Source organism: Dermacentor variabilis, chromosome 3 (assembly GCF_050947875.1).
Source record: "Dermacentor variabilis isolate Ectoservices chromosome 3, ASM5094787v1, whole genome shotgun sequence".
NCBI lineage: Eukaryota > Metazoa > Arthropoda > Arachnida > Ixodida > Ixodidae > Dermacentor > Dermacentor variabilis.
Genome location: NC_134570.1, coordinates 152,480,505 through 152,494,301, shown reverse-complemented (window position 1 = coordinate 152,494,301; position 13,797 = coordinate 152,480,505). Strand labels below are relative to the sequence as shown.

At 46.1% G+C, this 13,797-nt stretch overlaps 1 protein-coding gene across 1 annotated transcript in view; it reads left to right on the top strand.

Moving 5' to 3' along the window:
• Positions 1-7,533: 7,533 nt before the first annotated feature.
• The window catches only part of LOC142576405 (short transient receptor potential channel 3-like), a 67,503-nt gene continuing 61,239 nt past the window's right edge, over positions 7,534-13,797 (top strand). The window contains exon 1 of the mRNA XM_075686527.1: positions 7,534-7,766. The gene's annotated coding sequence lies outside the window, so the exon portion shown is untranslated. The remainder of the gene's footprint in view (positions 7,767-13,797) is intronic.

Genomic DNA, 13,797 nt, shown 5'->3' with positions numbered 1-13,797 from the left:
TCTCATTTCCGATTTCCTTAACGTTTATGACAATTGCTGTAATTGCATGACTCTCGATTAGTGGTTGCGCGACCAAAGGTGTGGTTCTGATCAGTGGCGTAGCTAGGTCGTCTGGCACCCGGGGCCCATAGGTCTTCTGTCACCACCCTCCCCGGGTGTAGCTGGCGGAAAGAGGGGTGTCGTCAGACGCATATGACACCCCCCCCCCCCCTCACTGGCCCCTTGCACCCGGGGCCCACGGCCCCCCGGCCCCCCCTGTTGCTACGCCACTGGTTCTGATGCCACTAAAGTGAAGTCATTTTCCCTCGCCATTAAATCGTGAACTCTTGTATTTTTATTAGCTGCTACAAAATGAAAACCTAAATAAGGTAGTAAATAAGAATCATCTGTGGCGGAGGACGCCACACAACTGAGTGTAAACGCGGCTAATATAATTTCATTTCGCTTTTATATGTAGTTCTGTTAGCTTGACACAATACAGTGGCCACTATCAGCCGAAATAAAAGAAAGCCTAATGAAGCTTTTTTCCTCGAATAATTACAACTTTGTCTCGTTGCTATAGTGCGCGTAACCATGCAAATGCGTTAAAAATAATCTCGTCTCAAGCGACATGATAATCCTTCTAACGTACTGTCACTCAGATTGACCTAGCGTGACTAATTGAACTGGTGAAGTGTTTGAGTTTCACAGCACGTAAAAAAAGAAGGAAAGGGACACCTATTCGCATGACTGGTAATTCGTGCGCCACTTTGCTACTTCACCTTCGTTGTACAGGAATACAGTGTTTTTTAATAACTGCAACACTCACAGAGAATGCGGTATTAACTTGCCCAAGACTATCAACAGAGTAGGCGGAACGCAAGCAGAACACAAGCAAAAAACATGCAAGTTTTTCTCGAAAGGCAAAGCATCTATGGCTATAGGAAATAGGTAGACAGCTATACGAAGTAAGAATGGTACTCTTACCGGCCCTATAGACTCGTGAACAGTCTCTCACTAACTAAATTTAGTAGCGTGGTGTCACGCACGCACAGATGAACAAAGACATCTTACTCGATGAGCGCGCACACTCGCTGCCAAAATGATGGCGCGACGAAGAGCGGCAGCAGCAGCGAACGAATTTACTGTCGTGCAGCCGCTCGCTTGAATACAAACTAGGCGGCGAAAACACAGCGGGTACGCAGCTATCAGCTCTCGGCGCACCTATATTCTGTACTCATCGCAGGTCGCTTTCAATATAAGGCTCGCACTGCCACGCTCAGCCACCGACGGAGTATAACGTCCATTCGCTCCCCCCTAGCAACCGGCACTTTGGGCGCGAGATATCAAGCCACAATCCGCGGCTCACCCTCGCACGATTTCACTCCCACCTACAACATACGGCGCCCGGCTTAGTTGTTATCGCACTTCGAAATTATGCGGAACATCACAGCGACGACGAGGGCGGTAATGCGACTGTAGTGTCGCCATTGCGATAAAACCCACAAGAAAGTACCGAAACAGAGACTACGTGGCTGATTGTCACTTCTTTTAGTGAATGGCAGTTTGCGCTTCTTTCCAGTAAAAAATTAATAGAAACATTCTGCGTATCATGTCCAAAAATGTATTATTCGAGGGTACTTAAGTGCACTGCAGTCAGCGTATTTCAATACAAGAAAGTCGGACGACATCTTTCACAGTGGAAAGCCGCCATGTAGATTTCAATGCACACCGCCAACTATCCTCACTGACGCGTCCACGGTGCCGCCACCTGTAGTTTGATATTGAGGGGAATATGTACATGGATTTTACAGCTTTCACACTTGTTAAGCCGCTCATCTCTCAAACGTGCCCAATAGGCGGCGTGGCGCACTCGAGTGTACAGTCATTTTCTGGGCTCTTGCTCAGCTCGAATGCAGGGGTACGTACCTGCCTAATCCTACTGAATGTGGGAGCGATGACTTTTCGCGCCCTTTCGTCAGTTCTAAGCGTCTACGGCAAAGGTGCCACATTGTCAATAACTTTTCACACGGTCTACGACCTGCGCGGAGACGGTACCAAGCGCAGAGCAACCCAGCCGTTGAAAGCTCATAAAGACCAGCACACTGCAGTGACAGCGCAGAATTCGACAAAAACGCTTTGTAAATTGCGGGTGCGCGTGTCTCTTCTCGTATTCTATGAGGGCGGGCCAGCGGATAAACTCCACAGAAACGTGCTGACAGAAATTAGAGGCATCCATGCAGCGTGAAATCGCTAAGAGCGCGGGAATAGGAGAGAGAGCGCCATGATGGGAAAGAGTGCTCGCCTGAAGTCTAACAACTCTGCTAAAGAAATTATCCACAACCCAGAAGGTGGTGGCCTAAATTGCATTGTAACCTAATTGGCTAGCGGAATGTGGAGGTTTGCCAGCAGTTGCCACCTCCATTTTTAAATTTGTTTACTGAAATATATTTACAGGCTGTATGAAATCCATTCCTTTCAGTATAAGGTGTAATTACTAAACTGACAGACAACTAAGACTCCTTACAATGCAACGATAGTATTAGGGGTAACCACTTGGTGATCAAACAGCGAGACTGGATTAGTGGTATGTCAGTTATCCTAGACTTTAACTTAGGAAAAGTTGAAGAGTAAGGCGTTATTTACTTGTGTACGTGTTTATCATCAGTCTTCAATTGCAAACTTTCTATTTCACTGTGCGAGTATTTTCGCCGCAATCTATATCCAAGTTTATTACTTCCAACATGCCTCCTGCTTCATCAATGCTGAGAAAAGATAGGATTGGAGGGCGATAAATTACCACTTTCAGAAGAATCTCAGGCTCTAGACACGATCCCGTGATTATTATTCAGATGTATAGAGGTAGTATTGAAGGTGCTAGAACGATAGACATTATGCTAAGCATTAGCAGGGAACATCGTACCAGAACTATGGTTTAGAGACGGCATGATTCTCGTCAGCAGCGGCGCAGATGGCTTGCAATATACGTTACAGGAGATGAGCAGTTCAAATTGTTGGTTGACTTTGTAGAAAAGTGCGTGGACAACTGACTTATTACTGCTGACACTACGGCGTCTTCTGATATAGCCATTGCGTTTTATTGGAACATAGCGCCCCTCACTTTTATCGCGTCTTTAAGCCTTTCCAAGCGGTGAGGAGTGCGTTTGTTTAGACGAAGTAGCCACAAGAAGGGACCAGGAGCCTAATCGCCAGAAAGAAATTTGCTAGAGAAGTAAAATGGGATAAAAGTACATATACAGTGTCTACTGCTCACACTAAGTTGTGAGGCATAAACTAAAACTAAAAGGTAACCTAAACTAAAAAGGGAACCTAAAGAAAAGGTAAACTAAACTAAAAGGTGACCAGAAGCTACAAGGAGGTTGAGAATTGCCGACAAGCAAGAGGAGGAGAAAATATTTCGTTTAACGTTGAGAGACAGGAAGACAACAGTAGGGATTCGAGAAAAACTGCAAGTAGCTGACAAATCCACTTTCAGGAATGCTTCAGCGTTTGTGTCTGAAATTATTCAGCTTACCTTTACAAAGTTTCCCTGAAGGCCCTCAGGTTGAAAGCATTACATAGTCTGTCAAACAAATAAATACGAACTATGCTGTTAATATGATGTCAGAAAACATTTCTGGCTCTCCCGTAATCGAGAGTAAATGTAAGCATGAAATGGCAACCCGAAAGTCAAATTGGTTGGAGATGATACTAGGCACAATCTTAAAATGGGTGCACTGCATGTTCGAAACGGCACACCCCACTACACTACACCGCACCACGCCGTACTGTGCACTGGGCCATAAGGACGCTCCCTGCTAGGACAGAACCGGCTGAATACCGCACCACAGGCAGCAAAAGACGCCAGGGAGAAAGGACACACACTGCACCACTAGGAAAATAATAAATTGGATTCTGTGGTTTTACGTGGCAAAACTACGATTTGATTATGAGGCCTGCCGTAGTGTGGACTCCAGAATAATTTTGACCACCGGGAGTCATAGACGTGCTCTTAATGCATGGGACACGGGCGTTTTCGCATTTTGATGATAGTGATTTAAAGAAAGGAAGGACGCTTGATTCTGCAACCCGTGAGGGCATTTTGCCTCCACCGAATTGCGGCCGCCGCGGCAGGGATTGCATCGCGCGACCTCGTGCGCAACACTATGCTGCAAACGCTAAGCCACCGCGGTAGGTAGAAGAGCCTGAAGAAGGCGCCACGCAGCGTGGCGCCATCTCTCGAGCTGAGGCGAAACCCGCGCCGTGGAACTCGCCGACCGCTGGCATTCAACGCTCAGCGCCAAAGGATGACAGTGAAGTGTATGGTGCCCTGTATCTGCCGTTTGAACGTCGCCATTGGAAAACAAACATTAGGAAAAACTCTGAAGGAATATCTTTTGTAACTTATTTGGACAGTTACTAGTGTACGACATGCGGTTCTGTACAAAGGTTGGGGGCCAGAGATTGCGTCTATTACTTTTTTTTTTTGAAGTTTTAAGTGGTTGCCAGGATGATTGTTTGCTCTCAATATGCTTCGTTTTCTGCATATGTTATCGTCCTGGTGGAATTGTGCCGTGATCGTGACTCAGTGTTCATATCATCTCTTGCTGAAATAAACTTTTCCAAAACAAGCAACTTGCACGGATAACGGCTTTGGCTTTTGGCTCAAGGTCACTCGAAGGTCGTCGACAATGGAAGCTAAAAGCATTTCATGCCTAAAAACAATAATTCACAAAATAACGGTGCAGGTATGTACAAGTATTACAAAACAAAAGGGACAAACATATTAGAATAAGTACGTAGTAAAATATATTTGTTGTATTTCCATACATATAGAAACACTTGCAAACATATTAACCCGTGGCTTGGTTGGTCGATAAAGAACCGCGAAGGAACGACTGTTGTTAAATAACGACCGAGGCTGATGGTCAGAAATCATTATTAATGCGAAGCCATTAAATGGCTCATGAGGCAGAAAATCCGGCGTTGCCGGCGTCGGCGCACGATGTTCCAGAAAAGCCACGAACTATCCAATATTGGTGGGAGTCGAACCTGGAACCTCTGGTGTTAATTAGGGCTACGAACCTACGAATTTGCCATAATTATGGCAAATTTGGTTAAGTAACTGGAACCCACGTCCTTGGGTTGTGCGCATCTTGTGACGAGCAGCTTTGGTCAAGTGACGTCGCGACGCTTCTGCTAATTGGCAGACGCGCCATGACTACTACAGTGGTTTCGCATTCATCCACCTAGGGATAACTAAGCGTACTCAGAATTTTTATCTAAACATTATTCGTCGGCACGTTAATCCCTGTGCATGTGCTCGCCTGTAAGTGAATTGCATACGTCCCACTGTTTATATAAAGCCTAGATAACATGAGTCGAAGCAACATTTGACACTTGTTTAAAGATTGCCTCCAACATCATAAGTTCGCCTTGTTCTGTTTAAGCCGTGAGGCCCTTAATAAGTTGGGGAGTCCCGCATCATGAATGTAGGACAGGAAGGGGTTCATTGCGGTGCTTCAGAGAAAGGTAAAGAAGGAAATTCCTTTGACATGGATGGAACAAAACTTAGGTAAGAAATTGGATGCAATTTATGAGTAGCAGGCAAAACATGGTTTCACTCACGTTAGCTAGTCTTGGCATAAACGGCAGGACGCTTGCATATCACTTACTGAGGAACATATATCGAAAGGGATAAATGTCCCGATGAATTATTTGCAGAAATCTAGATTTCAGAGCATCATTATGAATTTTATTGAGCGCGATTACACATAGCGAGTTTATACAAAACGCCCATAGAGCAGAACACCGGAACTAGCTGCAGGTAGACAGGCAGAATACTTAAATGGTCAGAGTGTCAGCTACTCTTGCAATATTCGTTTCTGCGCTGTGGTGGGCACACCTCTCGTGAGCACGTGGAGTCAATTAGCGAAGATTTGTTAATTAACTTAATTTTTATGTGTCACGGACCACACGCAACTTCTCGTAGTCGTAAGACACTTCTGAGGAGCTTAGAGGAAACTGCGGGAAACGGCGAGTCCGTTTTGTTATTTGGCTATACGCGTCCACACTTTCCATCTTGGGTGATTGAAAGAACCGATACCGGAGAGATATTATGAAAGATGAACAACGAAGTTAGAAAAAGCGTGAAAAATCGCACCTGCCGTCAGAGGCGCGAGTTTGGTTTACGCGCAAGTTTTATTGAGTTCTGCTCTAGGAATGAAACATTTCAGCGTTGAGATATCGCTAGACAATGAAGATCCGACTGCTGCCGTACCATTCACCGTATCCATGAGCGGCTTCGGCGTGATTCAGAAAGTACAGTTCTTTCTCGCTGAGTACACGACACAGCGGTATATATTTCGAACATTTAGTGTACAGAGGGAACATTAAACCAAATAATCAGAAATACGTGTACTACTAAATACTCTAATTACGGCCCGTTCGCGCGTTCGGGCAGGGAATGAAGCCAAATGTGCGTGAGCATTACTCATGGCACGCTGCATACACCGTGTACTTAGTAACATGTTTAGAGCGTATACTATCAGGCAAGATAACACGCAAGATAACATGTGCGTCTTATTTTTCGTGCACATGTCATCTAGGAACTCGGTGAGATACCAAAGAACATTTTTTGTGCGCGTGTTTTCTGCCGACAGTTCAATGAGCGCCAGACATTCGTTGTTTTTTATGGAAACATTTCATCTCTGCAGTAATCTAACAAGTGCCGCTCAAATTAATGCACCGAGGAAAAGTAAACATCAGGAAAAAATTCATGGGTGCCTGAAGAAACTACAGCTGACGGAAAGTCGCGAGAAGTCTTCCCTTCTGTAATGCCTGTCACGCAGCGTTCTCATTTCTCCGTCAAGTACTAATACCATAATATACAGTACAACACATCGCAAGATGCTGTATTATGTCATACAGAAACGTAGTTGAGTGTGCCAAAAAGAAAGGTAACAGGAGGATTTATCGATAAAGATATTTTTTATTCGCTACTCCTACAGTGTTTACAACGACCTGTTAAAATGTTCCTTTAAATATTTTCTTCATATTCGTATTTTAAATTAGCACATTATTTATTGGCCGCACACGCTACCTCAGACAGCCTACAACCGCTGGCAACTTATCCACTGCGCTGTACAGCGGGTAAGCTCGATTATTTGAAGAATAATGATGCATAGAAAGAAAGTGGGGTGGGGGGGAGAGGTCGGTGTCTACTGTGAAAGAATGCTGCTGTCGCCGTAAATCAATTCTCCGGAAATGGAATATCTGAAATGCGCAATTTTTCTTACCCTATCCTTATGCCCTCAACGACACCTTTCGTAACTTTTATTTTCGCCCCTCCCTCTCATATATCTCTACTAAGAGGCAAACTAAACAAGGTTACGTCATAGCAGGCAGTGCACGTAAGTTAGTACGTCACTATGCGTTGAAAGTTTACCTCTGTGCCACTTCATTAATAAAATTTCCCAGCCTCCCCCTCGACTTCCCTCATTCTCAGTCGCTCAGAGCTGCAGCTGCCACGAATTCAGCGCCTGGAGCCGACAAGGGTCACCGGAACCTATTGCGCAGCTCGGAGTGGCTTTGCGTGGTTTCAGTGACTGGCAATGACGTTCACATCGCGCACAGGTGGCAGTCACGCCTGTCGAGCACGCTCTTTTTCCGCCAAGTGTTCGTCAGTGTAGATCCTTTCCAACGTGGCCTACCGCTGTTGCTTCAGTTAACGTCTCTGCATGCGGCTGCTGTAGGAGGCGCAATGTTTGGCCCCACCTCGTCATTCTGTAAGCAGAACATTTTTGTCTACAGCTTCTATACTTGGAAACCATTGTGTTATTTTATGGACGTTGGACACAAGCAAGCACGCATACTGAACAAAGGGGGAGGAGGGCGGGATACGACGAGGCTGGTTGCACAACCCTATCTTTGGTTGGTAGTGGCTCTCGTCCTTCGTCCCACCATGTGTGTGCGCCTTTTCGCCACTTGTAACAACCAGTAATCACTCACCAATGAGCATGACAAGAAATTCTGCCAAAGTTTGAAGCCTCCCTCTCGTATCTTTACTTTACTGTTGTTTTCACGGTATTTCTGAGTTCAGAGCTTTAAGCAGCGCGTGACAGCACATATCATGAGCCAGGAACTGAAGCTTGTTCTCTTGTATCTCACGGCGTCAGAAGGATTTGCGTATTGTCTTTCCCCACAGAAGTACAGATTCAGATATCTGCGTAATTCCTGCCGGTGATAGTGAATGTACGTTGGCGGTCAGAAGTCTTGCTCTTATAGCCAGCAATTACGGAACTCAAGTTATGGGCGGCCGTGCGGACTGTATAGATTGTAGTAGACTGTCGAGATGCTTGCTTGTTTCTGGCAAATTTTTGTTTGGACAGAGCTTTCAAATATGGCTTGTAGGTTTATTGTCTATTTCGCCCCCCTCCCTCCAAATAAAATAGTTTAGTCTTCTTTGTAAAAGAAAGAATTACGTACGAGTGATTACAAGCTTTGTCTTCAGAAAGTCAAACAATTAGTAGGCCATCGGCCAAAGCATTTCCTCCGGATGAGTGGACAGGTGTCGTCCTCTTCAGATTAAGGGTAATCCGCAGCTCATCTTGCCAACAACCTGTCGTCCGATTGCGACATCTTTTCTATGAGCATGTCAATTAGGGGATGCGAGATTTTGCTTCTGTTATGCGAAGTACCTTACAAAGAAATAATATGCATTAGTGCATTCTGAAACATCCGTGGAGGCTGATGCAGGGACCTGTTTTATTTCGGTGTAGAAATTCCCATACTTCACTGAAACTCTATCGAAGTGAAATGTCGCCAACAGGATGGCTTAAGTATGATCAAGTGCTCAAGATGTCGCACAGCGGACTTAATGGTAGCTAGAGTATGTGAATGCGTTCACAAAAATTGCCTTATGGTTATTGTTATTGTCCCTTATAAGTGGCGTGCTAAAGTTGCATGTGTGCCTGTACATCCATGCAGTCCGGTTTCGGAGAACAGGTGCAGTAGCTTGACGTGTACCTTCTACGTATTGCTTATCAGCTACCTAGAAAGGAACTCTCACAGCATATGTGACTGGTTTCTTTGTTGTGTTGGTGTTGCTTCTCGAAAGGTTCACTGACGGCAGGCTACAGACACACTTGCGTGTGTGTTTGTACGTGTGATATCTGATTTCAAGTTCTGCGTCCCACACGTGCACAGACCATGCAGGCAAATTTTTAAAAATTCCTTTGTGTCTTTAAGTTTCATCAGTTCACCAGATCAATTTATATTTATATATGGTTAAAAACACTGTTGACAATCACCTTATGCGTGACAAAGAGGTCTTTTCATTTTCGCACCCTTAACAACGCCTCTATTCCACGAGTTTCCTCCTTTACATTGGAGGGATCGGGCATTATTCGAGCCACCTTGGTTTTTTGAACATATGTACCAAAATATCAGTACATGAGCGCTCTCGCATACGATTGTGGCCACCACGGTGCGGTATGGAACCCGCAACGTCGTGTTCAGGAGCACATTGCCAAGGCCACTGAGCCAAAGTGGCGTGTATTATTGGCAAGCGTTCCTTGCCTGTCGGTGTAGCGCCAGTTGCAGATCCCGTGCACTGTTTTCTATTGCAGCAGATACTTAGGGTCGTTCGTTTTTGAGTAAAACCTGATAACACCTGATTTTTGCACCTCGAACAAAATTTCAAAAAAATTTCTTTACACCAAATTTATTTTACGAAAGTTTGCCTTTTCGTAAAGGATAATAATAAGTGCAGGTGTCAACAAACTAATGAAAGCCGCCGCGTCTTCTTGAGCAAGTGAGCACCATAAGTAATGTTCTTAACACATGAATGTGGAATACGCATCTTTATCGCCTAGCGCTCAAGGGAGAAACAGCTATTAGGATTTTGAGCAGTCGTAGTTGTCGGGAGGACTTTGGAGCGACAGGACTAGGCGAGCAGGGTTTATTTGCTGGATTTACATTTAAAACAGGACATACATAGACAGTCTAGCGTGACTCCCATATGGAGCACGCAAGACGACGCATACAGCAAACAGCTTACGAGCACACAGCTCACGAGTACATTTTTAGCATGACAACGAGCACTCAGCTCCCGACGACGAGCACTCACTAGCAGCCGGCAATCGCTGCTTATAAGCCCTTGGTCTCCCCTTGAGTCCCAGTGGACGGAAACGTTCGTCCAGTCATTGTTCGACGTCACCGTTCGACGTCACCGTAGATGACCCGCCCTTTTGGAGGAGGGCGAGGGCCGTTGGAGGAGGATGATGAGTCACATACACGTGCCGCACATACACACAGGTGAAAAGGGCCGGAGCCGACGTCAGAGGGCTTCGTAGAACTATGCTTTGTCCCGGGTGGCACTGCCGAGTACCACATTCCTGAGCTGACCGCGCGCCACGTGGCTGCCGGCCATTCGCAGTTCTCCGATGTGAGCCCCGTATGGTGGGATTGGAACACGTGCAGCGGGCTGAAAGCTGGCACGTTGCCACCCCGTACGGCCATTCCTAACACAACATATATAAAGCAAATTCGGCAGAGACTACTAAGACGGTCTGTGTGGAATTGCGAAAACAATATTCCAATTGTAGACCTCGGAACGCCATGAACGCGCTCACGTTATACGCTCATGACGTGGCGCCACCTACTCTCCGTTGGCATTGCCATCACGTGCCAAATAATGCACGCGCTAGGCCACACCTTTAGACAGCCAGATGGCTGCTACGCGATGTGCGCAATGACTCAAGCACTAGGCACTTTTTTTAGTCAGTTGTTACCATGGAGTCGTCACGGCGTCGGCGAAGCTTGCTCGTACCGCACCCCGGAGGCCCGGGTTGGCTTCCCACGCATATAAAAATTCACCAAATTTTCTTGTCAAAGCCATTGATTTAACTTGTTTACAGGAACCTCACTCAAAAATTTGACGTCCTTCTGAGCATTTTTGACATGCTTTTAGTCTTTGCGCCTTTGGTATTTTTTTACCATCTTTCGGTCATGCCGACAACTACAGATTTTCGCGCAACAGAGCATATAATGCTTCTGCATTTATAAATGCTCAGGGCCAGACGGCGTTGAGTGAGCGCAAGGTTGTTGGTTTTTTTAGTAGCCGCGTTTACAAGAATATCACAATGCTAGACTGCATGAAATTATCTGCACGTCGCCTGCACAAGCAACGAACAGCGTTAATGGATTGCGATGTAAATTAACATAGCGATGAAGTTCATTTGCATTGTACCAGTAGCTGCGACGTTGACAGGATGTTACTATAGCTGCGTAACGTTTAACGAAAGATGGCTGATTCATGTAGTTGATACTTGAAGAATTTTGTGACGATGACGACGAAGTTACTCTGTGCTAGAACGCATCTCTCCCAGCTAGCCAGTTTTCTTCAAATTTTCATCAGTCTCTGGAGCGCTTTCCGCGTCATGGCTTGAGGCGATGGACACAGAACCTCCCGCAGGCTCGTGAGACCAGCAGTATGCGACCGCAAGTTCTTCTATGACTCAAGGCACCTGAACAACCACCAGTGAAGGCTCAAGATTGGCTCCTACTTTCGTGGCCATGAATGCAGAGCCTATTGCTGGCCCGTCTGGCCAGAGCTCTACATTGACAAGCTCCTCAAGGAAACGAGGCACCTGGTCCAACACCAGCAAAGACACAGAGAGACGACTGCTCAGTCACAGGCGGTGACTCATCGGATGACACCTTCGTGTCGGTGAAGAGCCGAAGGGCTGAAAAGAGGCTCGTCAAGGCATCATCCCCAGTGAGTACTGTGATGTCGGCGTGGCCAACATGATCGCCACGCCTGGCACGTTGGGCGCGCTGGGACGGCGGCCTGGAGAGAGACACGGATGCAGACGGGGACCGAGGCTGCAGAGAGTTTATTTAGAGCGCGGCCGCTTAAATAGGCTCACTGTCGCTATTACACCGCCCCCTGAGGGCGAAAAAGATTTGGTTCCAAAACCGTAACCTGATATAACACCATCCCCCCTCTTTTTAGAAAATAATTCAGGGAAGAAACGTTGTACGTTTGTTAATGCTACACATTACACAACAGCAAAGTAAATCCCTATCTCCTCCCCCATTGCAGAACGATCTGATACAAAATAGAGCGCTTGGTTTTCCTCCTGTATATACAAACACACAAAAGGGATAAAGACAAGACAGTCCAAACGTGTGTCCATAACCACACAGTAATGGAATAAACATTGAAAACTGAGAACACAATGGACTGCACAAGACACACACACGCGCATAATATGTATATATATATATATATATATATATATATATATATATATATATATATATATATATATATATATATGTGCGCCTGCGCAAGCTCCACAATGTGCCCCTGGTGCGCGGAGTCGCACACGGTACACGACTGCCGTGCAACAAACTTTAGGTATGGAAACTGTGACGGCACTCATGAAGCGACATCTAAGGAATGCCCAAGAACCAAAAAAACAGTTTGAAGTTCTGAAGCAAATGTTCAGGGATACCTCAACCCATAGAGAAGCTTCAGAAAAGACCTCGCGTCGACGTCGTCATCGACGGAAGCGCTCAAGACAGGGTGGAGTTCGAGCACTGCTTGCTCCAACGCGATCATCTTCGAATAGAACGCCCAGGAGCCCAAGGAGGCCTGAAACGGAAAAGGCTGCCCGCGTGCAAGAGCGGCCGGCGTTCGCAAGCTTTCAGTCTTTTAAAGAGCCTCCACGCTTGATGCACCCATCGAAGCCCGCTCCTGTTGGTGACGCTTCAACAGTGGACTGCCAAATGATTCTTGTGCTGCGATCCAGTGCGAAAGTCATCAGGGCTATGGTGACCAGCATGGACACCCCATCTGCACGGATTAGGCTACAAGTGCTGGGCGCGCTGAGCCCCGTCTTAGCAAGCCTTGAGTTAAGCCATGGCTGACAATCACCAGTCATGTCGTAAGCAGGTCGGAGAAGCGTCAACCCTTCTGTGGAACGCGAGATGCCTAAGATCTCGCATCGCCGATTTTCGTCAGTTTGTCCTCACTTACCAATTTCCAATCATTGTTATTTGTGAAACAAGCTCATCATGCACTAAGGCTATTCGGCTACGAGACAATATTATCATCATGCGACCGCAAAAGTAGCGAGGTTGTCATGCTTATACAAGATGAGCTCACTTACGTCGTCCAACCTCATGACAATTAGTATGAGTGCATGACTGTTAAAAACAGAAAAGTCACCTTTGCACTATTGGGAGTGTATCCGTCCCCATTAAGTCGATTTGACACCAAAAGACTAGAAGACATATTAAAAACACAACCCGGTCTGTGGATTACCACCAGCGATGTACACGATACCATTTGGGGAAATCCAAAGGTTAACGCGACGGGACGACGGCTAGCTTCACTAGTTTTCAGCAATGGTCCCTACCTGCTGAATGACGTGAGTCTAACGTTTCTGCGGGAAATAACGTGCAGCAGCTGCCTCGACGTGACTTTCATCTCGCGCCGCTTCGACACACATGTTAAGTTGTTTTTGAACATTCAAAGACATATCTTGTGATTCGCTAGATCTCCGCAAACCGCTATCACAAATATGAAGAACTGTGCGAGGTCTACGTTCGGTTCCGGAACAGTGCTTTCCGTTTAAGGCACTTTCACTATTCCAGCGCCAACAAAACATTTATGTGGCGGAAGACTTCTGCGCTATGATTGCGGGTCAGCCAACTTGCATAGCTTCGCTTACATTGAACTATATTCCGGACTCACGAGATTCACGCATAGATTTGCCTTTCAGAACGCAAGAGCTTGATGCGGCGCTC